Source organism: Macaca mulatta, chromosome Y, assembly GCF_049350105.2.
Source record: "Macaca mulatta isolate MMU2019108-1 chromosome Y, T2T-MMU8v2.0, whole genome shotgun sequence".
In the NCBI taxonomy this organism is placed as follows: domain Eukaryota; kingdom Metazoa; phylum Chordata; class Mammalia; order Primates; family Cercopithecidae; genus Macaca; species Macaca mulatta.
Window position 1 is genome coordinate 4,156,121 of NC_133427.1, and position 12,182 is coordinate 4,168,302.

Genomic DNA, 12,182 nt, shown 5'->3' on the forward strand with positions numbered 1-12,182 from the left:
TGCCTCATGTTGGGCACTAAATCATTGTCAAAGAAAAGAGTCAAACTCTTTAAAATATTTGAAGAGACTTATTGTCAACCAACTATGAGTGACCAATGGCCTGTGACACAGCCCTCAGGAGACTCTGAGAACATGTGCCCAAGACGATCAGGGCACAGATTATTATTATTATTATTTTTTGAGACAGAGTTTTGCTGTTGTTGCCTGGGTTGGAGTGCAATGGCACGATCAGAGCTGACTGCAACCTCTGCCTCCCAGGTTCAAGCAATTCTCCTGCCTCAGCCTCCTGAGTAGCTGGGATTACAAGCATGTGCCACCACGTCTGGCTAATTTTGTATTTTTAGTAGAGATGGGGTTTCTGCATGTTAGTCAGGCTGGTCTCGAACTCCCAACATCAGGTGATCCGCCAGTCGTGGCCTCCCAAAATGCTGGTATAGGTGTGAGCCACTGTGCCTGGCCAGCACAGATTAGTTTTATAAATTTTAGAGAGACATGAGGTATCAATCAAATACATGGACGTTGCTTTGGTCCAGAAAGGCTGGACAGCTTGAAGCCAGGGCTTCCCGGTTTTTGGTAGATTTAAACATTTTCTGATTGGCAGTTGGTTGAAAGAGTTAAGTTATTATCTAAAGACCTAGAATAGGTATAAAAGAATATCTGGGTTATGATGCTGAGGAGTTGTGGAGACCAAAGTGATGCAGGAATTTTCTCTCCTTACCTAAGCTAGGTTTGGTTTCTTGTCTCTTGACCAGCAAAAATTAGGCATGTGGACACTCAGAGTAGAATTTATTAAGCAAAAGGAAAGCTCTCATCCTAGAGAGGGGTCCTGAAAGCAGGTTCCTGGTTTTACCCTTTACAGTTTAATCCAAGGGATTTTACCTACAAACATACAAGCTGATACAAAACATGGGTTGGAGATTCAGTGGGACCCTTCTGTTAGTGTCTGCCGACTGCAAGCTGGCTAACTCCTTTCAGGAGTTTTGTCATGCTGATGAAACCTCCAGGTATAGGCTTCAGAGAGAATAGATTGTAAATGTTTCTATTCAGACTTAAAGAGTCCGTTTTATTAATAATTCTGAAAGAGAGGAGCCTGTAATGAGGCATGTCTTTCCTTTGACCTGCATCATGGCTTGAACGAGTCCCTCAGGGTAATATTGGAATGTTCTTGCTGAGAGGAGACATCCATTCAGATGGTTGAGGGGCTTAGAATTTTATTTTTGGTGTACAAGGTCACAAAGATTTACTCATTTTTTTTCTCTAAGGATTTTATATTTATAGTACTTACATTTGGCCTACAATGTTGTGTGTTAATATTTGTATGACATGTGAGGTACACATTCAGATTCATTCTCTTGCATGTAGATACTGTCTTAATATCATTTGTTGAAATGACTTTGCTTTCTTCATTGAAAGATTTTAGTGCCTTTGTTGAAAATCATTTTGTATAAATGTAAATCCTTCTGGACTTTTGTAGTTCTGTACTGTTGATCTGTAAGTCTGTCCTTTTGTCAGCAATGGGCAAATTAATTTTTATTCTAAATAGGAGCAACACTTCTTTAATTTTTTTCCAAATTGTAGTTAAGTACACATAACATAGAATATACCATCTTAGCTCTTTGTAAGTGTACAGTTCAGTGGTATTAAATATATTCCCATTGCGCATCTAATGACAGTTAACCATTTTTTGGTAGCTTTAATTACATTACGGCTCTTATATTCTCTATCTCAGTAATTGAGAAATAGATTTTTATCTTCTCTTTGATTCTCTTAAGAACTGTATTCTTGAAAACTACCATTTAAAAATTTTTTTGCATGTCTGGCATTAATATTTGGGTACAGGTTAATATGTAGGGCTTTTTCTGACTACATAATAGAGTGATTTGAAAGAGCTTTACCATGTCCTTCATACTTCTCCCTCCCTTCCCCTTCTTATTTAATTGCTCTAATAAGAGACCTAGAAAAAGTTATATTTAAAAGAACTGCTGAACAACAAAGAATTACTTGTTTATTGTTTCTGAGCTTGAATAAACCTTTTAAATGAACAAGAAAATTTTTTAATTAATAGTTTTTATATAGCAACAGTTGTCATTTGAATGTTAGTTATGCTAGTGCTGAGTAAGCATCTGAAACTAATTTCCATATACATAGGCTCAACTAGTGGGTATTCCAACTCCTATTATGCCAATTATTGACATAGTGTATTATAATTTAATGTACTGATTTACATGCTTTTTCTTCTTAAACAATGAAACTTGATTATATGACAAAGTCACCTGAAGTTTGATTAAAAATTTTTGATTGTAATTTTGATATAGAGATGATTAAAATGGTCTGCTCTTTGAGAAATGTCTTGATTAGCCACAGAGATGTTAAAACTTTAGATTGAATAAGATTCTCATTTCATTTGCATCTCAACATGTGCAGGACATTTTACTTGGTGAGTTTACTCTTTTAAAATGTTTGGGTTGGCTGGGCTTGGTGGCTCACGCCTGTAATCCCAGCACTTTGGGAGGCCAAGGCGGGCGAATCACGAGGTCAGGAGATCGAGACCATCCTGGCTAACACGGTGAAACCCCATCTCTACTGAAAATAAAAAAATTGTCTTTTCTACTGAAAATAAAAAAAATTGTCTTTTCTACTGAAAATACAAAAAATTGTCTTTTCTACTGAAAATACAAGAACATTGTCTTTTCTACTGAAAATACAAGAACATTGTCTTTTCTACTGAAAATATAAGAACATTGTCTTTTCTACTGAAAATACAAAAAAATTGTCTTTTCTACTGAAAATACAAAAAATTGTCTTTTCTACTGAAAATTCAAAAAATTAGCGGGCGCCTGTAGTCCCAGCTGTTTGGGATCCTGAAGCAGGAGAATGGTGTGAACCCGGAAGGCGGAGCTTGCAGTGAGCCAAGATCATGCCACTGCACTCCAGCCTGGACGACAGAGTGAGACTGTCTCCAAAAAAAAAAAAAAAAGTTTGATTAACATAATCTTGCTAAAAGATGCAAAATTGGGGCATATGTCTCCCTGTCATTTACTTGTATCACTCCATAAATTAAAAGTTTAGTTAATTCAGCTTTTAAAACAGATTTAATATCTACAAAAGTTTTTCAAACTATGTTAACTTTTGTGGATGTGTATGACTGTGTGTGCGCATGCACGTGCATGTGTGAAGTTTACAGTATTTATACAGCTGTTGAAATAGAAATACTTCTTGTTTCTCATTTTGCTTTTTTCATAGTTGAACGTGCTAAATTCCCTATTCAGAAAGGAAGAGAGAAATAACTCTAGTGTATAATCTGTGCAGGTTCTTAATGTTGGCACAAGATTCTTCACACATCTGTTCAGCAAGTAATATAGAAACTAGGACTACAGTAATAATTAAGGTCAGCTTTTATCCTTACTGGTATAAGAGGAAGAACACAGCCATATTAAACTTCTTGAACTTTATGTATGTTTGGATTTGAATTTATCATCTCACAAACTTTCCATTTTTTACTGTTGATTTTGTGAACCCAAAATATCTGAGACATATCTCAGCCAATGTGGAAAGTTTACTTTGCCAAGGTTCAAGACACATCCATGACACAATCTCAGAAAGTCTTGACAACACTTGTAAAGGGTGTTTTGGGAACAGCTTGGTGTTACACATTTTAGGGGGACATGAGACATAAATTAGTATGTCTCAGATGTACATTGGTTCTTTACAGAAAGGCAGGACAACTTGAAGCAGGGAGGGGGCTTTCAGGTCATAGTTACATAAGAGACAAACAGTTACATTCTGTTGAGTCTCTGATTAGCCTTTCAGTGAATACACAATTTACCTGTGGGCGGAGGGTAGAGGAATAGTCACTTATGCCTTAGTTTGGCTTAGGGAAACATGTGAAAGGCAAATAAATCTTGGGGCCCCCAAATCACTAAACTAAAGGGAAAAGTCAAATCGGGAACTGTTTAGGGCCAACCTGCCTCCCATTCTATTCACAGTCACCTCTTGGCTAACTGAGATAGATACATATCTGATTGCCTTCTTTGGAAAGACTAGTCAGAAACTCAAAAGGAATGGGCTTTTCATCTCCAACCTATTTGTGACCTGGAAGTCCCCTCCCTTCTTCAAGTCTTCTTGCCTTTGCTTCAAGTTGTCCTGCCTTTCCAGACCAAACCTTTAACGTATGTTGATTTATGTCTCATGTCTCCCTAAAATGTATAAAATGAAGCTGTGCTTTGACTACCATGGGCACATGTCATTAGGACATCCTGGGACTGTGTTACAGGCATGTGTTCTCAACCAGAATAAACTTTGTAAATTAACTGAGACCTGTCTCAAATTTTCGGGATCCACATTTTGGTAACCAACGAGGGATTGTGAGTGGAGATGACCCTGACCTTTTACAGGTCTCCTGTCAGTGCTTGGTACCATGAGCTAACTTTATGGCTCATACCAATAGGATAATTTGCTGAGGTCTGAGAGCACCCCCTCCTTAGAAGCCCTGATCTCCCCAAATTTGATTGAGATCCTATAGTTTATTCTGCTGTACAACTCCTCTTTTATTTTGGAGTTTTACTTGCTTCCAGCACAAGGAAGGCAAGTTTTTTCCTACTTCGGTGATGATGGAAGGCAGTTAACTCCTTTATGGAGTTTGAGCTTGCTTCCAGCGGTGAAGATGAGGTTTTTTTTTTCTTGCTTCTAGGATAGTAGAGACCAGTCTACAGCCTGAGACCCATCACCAGGTAAGAAACTGGTTTGGAACTCTGTCTTTCAAATTCTTTTTAAATGACTAATGTTAGCATTAACAATCAGCTGGTGTTAATTTCTGCTTACACTTAGAGCACTCAGAAATTGTATAATTTGTGTGATTCTTACTAGTTTAGCAGCATTTTGTCCTAGCTGAAATATGGTAATGATATTTAAAAAATTTTCTTTTAAAGAAGCTCAGTGGTTAAGTCAGCTTCATTAAAAGGCCAGCGTCCAAGATATGTGTGTGTATGCGTGTATGTGTACATGTTATTTAAAAGACTTTCATGTTTTTGTTTTTCTCTCCTAAGACCTTGTCTCTTTTTGAGCAAAAGTCTTTTTTTTTCAGTTAACTGATACTGTTTTCAGTTGTTTTTTTTGACTAAAATAGTTAATTGCAACAGAGGCTACTGTTGGGTTTTTAAGAAAAACGTAGTTTAGACACTTAGAAATGCCTTAAAAATTTTTTTTTAAGTGCACTATAAGTGTCTTCCTATAGCAGCACCAGACTTTTTCTCTCTGTACTCTATGATGTAAATTTAGTATTTGATTTTCATCTGAGTTGTTTCCTTTAATATGCAAATTTAGGCTATTTAGCCGACAACTGCCTAGTGTTGTAAAACTGGTTATTAAGAATCTGAATGTCAAAGATAACAAAAAGGAGGGGATGTCTTTTTTTTTCTTTCTTTTTTTTTTTTTTTGAGACAGTCTCACTCTGTTACCCAGGCTGGAGTGCAGTGGCCTGATCTTGGCTCCCAGGTTTGTGTCATTCTCCTGCCTCAGCCTCCTGAGTCACTGGGACTACAGGCGCCCACCACCATGCCTGGCTAATTTTTTTGTAATTTTAGTAGAGACAGGGTTTCACTGTGTTAGCCAGTATGGTCTCAATCTCCTGACCTCGTGATCTGCCTGCCTCGGCCTGCCAAAGTGCCGGGATTACAGGCGTGGGTCACTGCGCTTATACAAAAGGGGGATGTCTTTATGAATCTATAAAATGTACTTCCATGGGCATGCCTAATACATTTGTGTATTTGTATTGTGTACACAATGTTTCACTACTAAAACTATATAAAGCTGTAATTGGCTTAAAATAAAAGCACATAAATCAGATACTGTATCAGAAAAAAAAGACTAGTCAAATGCTTTTTCAGATTTCTGAAACTTAAGTAAAATATCCTTAATAAGCTAACTTTAAAATTTTTGTTAAAGTAATATTATGAGTGTCATAATTGTCAGCATACATTTTTTGTTTTGAATTTATTAATCAAGCAATATCATACTTATCCCTGCCAGATATTATAAGGTGTCAAAATTTGTCATGGGGTTACAAAACTAAACGCAGCTGAAAACAGAAGGATTTTTGCTTGTGTAATTTTTTCTTTCTTTTTTTTAAATTTGTTTTTTGAGAGAGAGTCTCTGTCGCCCAGGCTGGAGTGCAGTGGTGGGATCTCAGCTTACTGCAACCTCTGCCTCCCTAGTTCAAGCAATTCTTTTGCCTCAGCCTCCTGAGTAGCTGGGACTGCAGGCGCGCACCATCATGACCGGGTAATTTTTGTATTTTTAGTAGAGATGGCGTTTCACCATATTGACCAGGCTGGTATCAAACTCCTGACCTCATGATCTACCCACTTTGGCCTCCCAAAGTGTGGGGATTACCAGCACGAGCCACCAGCCCCAACCTATAATTTTAAATACACTAGAAGGGGCCGGGCATGGTAGCTCATGCCTGTAATCCTAGTACTTCGGGAGGTTGAGGTGGGCGGATCACGAGGTTGAGATCGAGACCATCTGGCTAACACAGTGAAACCCCATCTCTACTAAAAATACAAAAAATTAGACGGGTGTGGTGGCACGTGCCTGTAGTCCCAGCTATTTGGGAGGGCTGAGTCAGATGAATTGCTTGAACCCTGGAGGCAGAGAGGTTGCAGTGAGCCGAGATGGTGCCACTGCACTCCAGCCTGGGCAAACAACACAGCCAACTACAGCTCCGGGGGAGAAAAAAAAAAACACATTGATACGTGTTTAATGAAAATAGCTGCATCTTGAATTTACTAAGATTACCTTAACATCTAATCCTGTGGCTTTAGGCAATCACAGTAAGGAGGTTTGGGAAAGGACTGTTACCATCTTTGTTTCAAAGATAAACTATAAAGTAAGTTCCTCCAAAGGTTAGTTTGGCTTATTCCCAGGAATGAACAAGGACAGCTTGGAGATAAAAAGCAAGGTGGAGTCACTTAGGTCAAATCTTTTTTCAGTGTCTCAGTTGTAATTTTGTTAATGGCGGTTTCATAGCTTTAAATTCACGACTATCACGGTTTTCATAAATAATCTAATAAGTAAACAAAATCATTAGGTAAATGGGATAAATATTTGTAGACAAACTGGTCATAATTTTGAATATAAAGTTAGTAAATACTTCATTATTTGAGTACTTTCTAATAAATAATGTATTGTAGAGAAACATTCTTGCTAAAGCAAAGGAAGTGTATTCTTTTTTAAAAAAAGGCAAAAAATTTTTGCCTAATTCAAAGCTTATTTAAAGATTATGTGTAAATAAGGTAAAAGGAACCAGGCAATAAAAAGAGATGTAAAGAAAGTTATAAAAATAAGGAGTTTTTTTTTTGTTTGTATATGGTATGAAAGCTTAAAGAGAAATACTTTTATGTGAGAAACAACCTTATACGGTAAATTTTAGTTCTAAAATAAAATGTCTGGTTGTTTAAGAAAGAAGGGTGTTCAGGACAAACCAGAAAATTGAAATACTAAGTTTTGGTTTACTTAGGGCAAAAAAGTGAGATTAATGTTTTTAAAATTAGGGTTATTACATCTACATCCATGTATCTTCCTGTATGTGCTTTTAAAGTTCTTGTGACATTGAGTTACAGGGCTTTGATTCCTGGATATAAAAAGAACACCAAGTCCTGCTAAATCTTAAACACTGATTAAAGTCTCATCTTCAACTCCAGTAGGAGATTCCAATCAAAATAAACTGCATTTGTGAGAGGCACAGGGGAATAAATTAAAGCTTCAACTCCTCAAGGCCCAGGGACTGTTGTGGAAGAAGTAGGCGTAAGATTATAAGGGTATCATGGGAGGTAGAATGTTTGTTTTACTTCTGTTTTATTTTATTTATTTCTCTTTTATTTTATTTATTTTATTTCTCTTTTCTCATTTTATTTCTCTTCGCTGCTTATAATCCCAAGCAGCTGGGATTATGAGCAGGTGCGACCACACCCAGCTACTTTTTGTACTTTCAGCAGACACAAGGTTTCACCATGTTGGCCAGGCTGGCCTTGAACTCCTGACCCTCAGGTGATCCACCTGCCTTGGCCTCCCAAAGTTCTGGGATTATAGACATAAGCTGCCATGGCTGACCGAGATCTGGATTTTTAAAAGTGTGTAGCACCTCCCACTTCACTCTCTCTTGCTCCCTGCTCCTGCCATGTTAGATGTGCCTGCTTCCCCTCTGCCTTCTATCATTATTCTAAGTTTCCTGAGGCCTTTCCAGAAGCCATGCAGATTCCAGAAACATGCTTCCTGTCTGCCAAATCATGAGCCAATTTTAGTTATAAGTTAGCCAGTATCCAGTATTTCTTTATAGCAATACAAGAATGGACACATGTTATCTAGCAATAGATGCCTAAAACAAGACATCCTATATAATTTTAAACATATTTTCTGTACTAATTTCCTTTTTCATTTTAATCATTTCATTGACCATTAAACAGTTATCCAAAATAATCAAAGAACACAACCAAAGTTAGTAAGATTAAAAATTCATGGCTTCGCTATGACTTATCAGTTCCTCCTCCATTACCTACATGAAAATCCCCACTTATTACTAGCGCCATTACTTCCAATTTTTGTTTTTCATTCATCCTATCAACTGACCTTCCAAATAGGTACACAAAATACTTGTTTACAAATACAACAAAGATCTCAAAACTGAAGTGCTCTAAGGCCAATCATACCACCATAAAATACAAGGAAATCTCTTATCAGCTTTAAAGACTGAGCTGGAAATAAGAAAAGAAGTTGTCAACACAACTATATTGTCAGCATATTAACACATAAAAGAAAATGGACTCTGTACCAACTTCAAATGTATCACAGCTGAAAACAAGCTAACATTTTCAAAACAAATTCATCTCACAAATCTTTCTTTCTTTTTTTTTTTTGATGGAGTCTCACTCTGTCACCAGACTAAAGTGCAGTGGTGCCATCTCCGCTCACTGCAACCTCTGCCTCCCCAGGTTCAAGTGATTCTTCTGCCTCTGCAGCCTCCTGAGTAGCTGACACCACAGTCATTTGCCACCACACCCAGCTAACTTTTGTATTTTTAGTAGAGACAGGGTTTCACCCTGTTGTCCAGAATGGTCTTGATCTCCTGACCTCATAATCTGCCTGCCTCGGCCTCCCCAGGTGCTGGGATTACAGGTGTTGACGCACCATGCTCGGCCTTAAATTTTATTAAAGGAAAAGGGATACTGGAATGGAAAGGGGTTGGCTGCCTGCAGTGAGCTATGACTGCCCTGGCTGAAGAGGAAGTCTACTCAGATGATTGGCTGGGTGGCGAGAAGGTGCCTTAGAGTTTCAGTTTTGGCTTGCATCACTTACTAAACTGAAACATAATCCAACTGGTGAAAGCTTTGACTCAACACACTAATCTGATAATAACCAGCATTAAAATGTTCATGACAGCATATTCGTAATGACAAAAAATATTGTAGACAACCTAAAGACACCAACGGAAAAACTAAAGAAATCTTGATATATCAATAAAATGAAGTATTACCTAAAAATCCTGCTTAGGGAAAAATTAAATTAGAAAAAAAAGGTGAAAGAGAGAAGAAGACTCTAACTTAAAGTATTTTTATCTAATTTTTAAAAATGAACACAAAAAAAGTAACAAATACATAAATAGTATGATTGCCTCTACACCATGGTATCATGAGAGGTAGAATGTTTGTAGTGTTTCCCATTTTATTTCTCTTCTCTGGCCTCTAAACCTCTTATATTGACCAATAACAGCATGCATAACTTTGACACAAAAAATACATACGCCCAAACATACAAATGGACATATGTCCTCCCACAAACATACATAGAGAAAGGAACGTAACATAAAATTTTCTCTACCACTACTTGGGAGGCTGAGGTGCAAAGATCACTGAACTGTAGGACTTCAAGTCTGGGCATGGCAAGATCCCACCTCAAAAGACAAACACTAAAAGCTCTCCATTAAATGATAAACAATAAGTGAAATAAGATAAATTAAACATTAAAAAACTAAGGCTGGAAGTAGATAAACAATAAGTAAGTTAAACATTTAAAAAACTAAGGCTGGAAGCAGTGTAATCCCAGCACTTCGGGAGGCCCAAACTGGAGGAGCTCTTCAGCCCAGGAGTTAAAGAGCAGCCTGGGCCACAGATGCAAAACCCATCTCTACAAAAAAAAAAAAGTTATTTTTTTTTTGAGACAGGGTCTCGCTCTGTTGCCCAGGCTGGAGTGCAGTGGCCAGATCTCAGCTCACTGCAAGCTCCGCCTCCTGGGTTTATGCCATTCTCCTGCCTCAGCCTCCCGAGTAGCTGGGACTACAGTCACCCACCACCGTGCCCAGCTAGTCTTTTTTTTTTTTTTTTTTTTTGTATTTTTTAGTAGAGATGGGGTTTCACTGTGTTAGCCAGGATGGTCTCGATCTGCTGATCTCATGATCCGCCCATCTTTGCCTCCCAAAGTGCTGAGATTACAGGCTTAAGCCACCGTGCCTGGCCAAAAAAAAATTTTTTTAAACTAGCCAGGAAAGGTGTCATGTCTGTGGTCCCAGCACCCAGGAGGCTGGGATGGGAGGATCGCTTAAGCCAGGAATGTGAGGTTGCAGTGGGCTGTGATTGCCCCCACAGCACTCTAGCCTAGGTGACAAAGCAAGATCCTATCTCTAAAAACTAAGTAAAATTTGGTTTTTATTTACAAAGAATTCCAGCTCTGTGGACAAAATGTATTTTAAATATTCTATTTAAGTGCAGGCTATGTACCTAATATAATTTCTGTGCTCTCTACTGCCCCAGTAATAAGTTTATGTACTTAAGAAAAAAGATCAGTAAAAAGAAATGTAATCAGTGTTACAAGGTTCAATGACCATAAACCATCACAAATAAAATAGGTATGTGAAAGGAAAATAAATCTCAGGACTCCAAAATCACTAAGCCAAAGGGAAGTCAAGCGAGGAACTGATTCAGGTAAACCTGCTCCCGTTTAGTTATTCCTAAATGAAATAGCTACAAACATAAAAAAATGACATCCTTCCCTCACGATTTGCCCAGAAGGAAATTCCTGTGGACAAAAAAACACAGAGAACTCAAAATCATCCCTTTGATACTCAGGTGAGACAAATGCGTATCTGATGGAACTCCAAAAATTTAAGACAGGTCTCACTTAATTTAGAAAGTTTATTTTGTCAAGGTTGTGGACACAAACTTGTGACACAGTCTCAGAAGTCCTAACAAGATGTGCCCAAGGTGGTTGGGGCCCAGTTTTACACGTTTTAGGGAGACATGAGACATAAATCAACATATGTAAGAAGTATCTTGGTTCAGTCTGGAAAGGCAGGGATCAAGTGAAGCAAAGGCAGGAAGACTCAAACTGAGGAGGGGGCTTCCAGGTCATAGATAGGTGAGAGATAAACAGCTGCGTTCTTTTGCGTTTCTGATTAGCCTTTCCAAAGGCGGCAATCAAATATGCATCTATCTCAGTGAGCAGAGGGGTGAATTTGAATAGAATGGCGGTAAGTTGGCCCTAAACAGTTTCTAACTTAGGCCTTTAGCTTAGTGATTTGGGGGGCCCCAAGATTTATTTTCCTTTCATATCCACCCCCCTCCCTTTTATTTTATAAAATCTTTTGGAGAAGGTATTTTACAACAAAATGAGTCTCTAGTCTCAGATTTCATCTGATCCCTCATGGCTAGGATGGTTTATTCCTATATGGGTAGGTCCTAAAAGCTCATTTTTAGCAGGCTGTTAAGTCTTGTGTCCTGTAAAGAGAAAATAGATGGGAGGAAGGGAGAAAAAACAAAAGAACACTCCTGGAAAATCGATAGAGGCCACATTACTCTGAAGTCTATACAACAGTAGGCAGGTATGAAAGTGGCTTATGTAAATAAACAGGTTGCTGTTATTTTCTTCTGAGGTTTAAGTTGTCTGGCTTCAGTTCACAGGAGTTTAAGAAAGCACAGCTTAGTTTTCAGTGACTCTGAATTTTAAAAAATGGGGAAAAGGAGGAAAAACAAAAATTAGAAACATCATTTTGAAGACTTGTAGCCAAGAAAAAACTAGAATTCAGCCCAAACTGCAGAAATAATAAAAATTGAAAAACATTAGGCAAGTCTAGAATCTAACAGGTGTACTATAGTTTTCCGAAACACAATTTTTCTCTCTCCAGTTTCTATTTT

The 12,182-nt window shown here is 37.9% G+C and overlaps 1 protein-coding gene across 12 annotated transcripts in view; it reads left to right on the forward strand.

Moving 5' to 3' along the window:
• USP9Y (ubiquitin specific peptidase 9 Y-linked) overlaps positions 1 to 12,182 on the forward strand; it is a 211,387-nt gene that overhangs the window by 14,728 nt on the left and 184,477 nt on the right. For 2 of the 12 annotated variants that reach the window (XM_077989777.1, XM_077989781.1), the window contains exon 2: positions 4,691 to 4,730. The exons of the other annotated variants lie outside the window; for them this stretch is intronic. The gene's annotated coding sequence lies outside the window, so the exon portion shown is untranslated. The remainder of the gene's footprint in view (positions 1 to 4,690; positions 4,731 to 12,182) is intronic. 12 annotated transcript variants of the gene reach the window in all.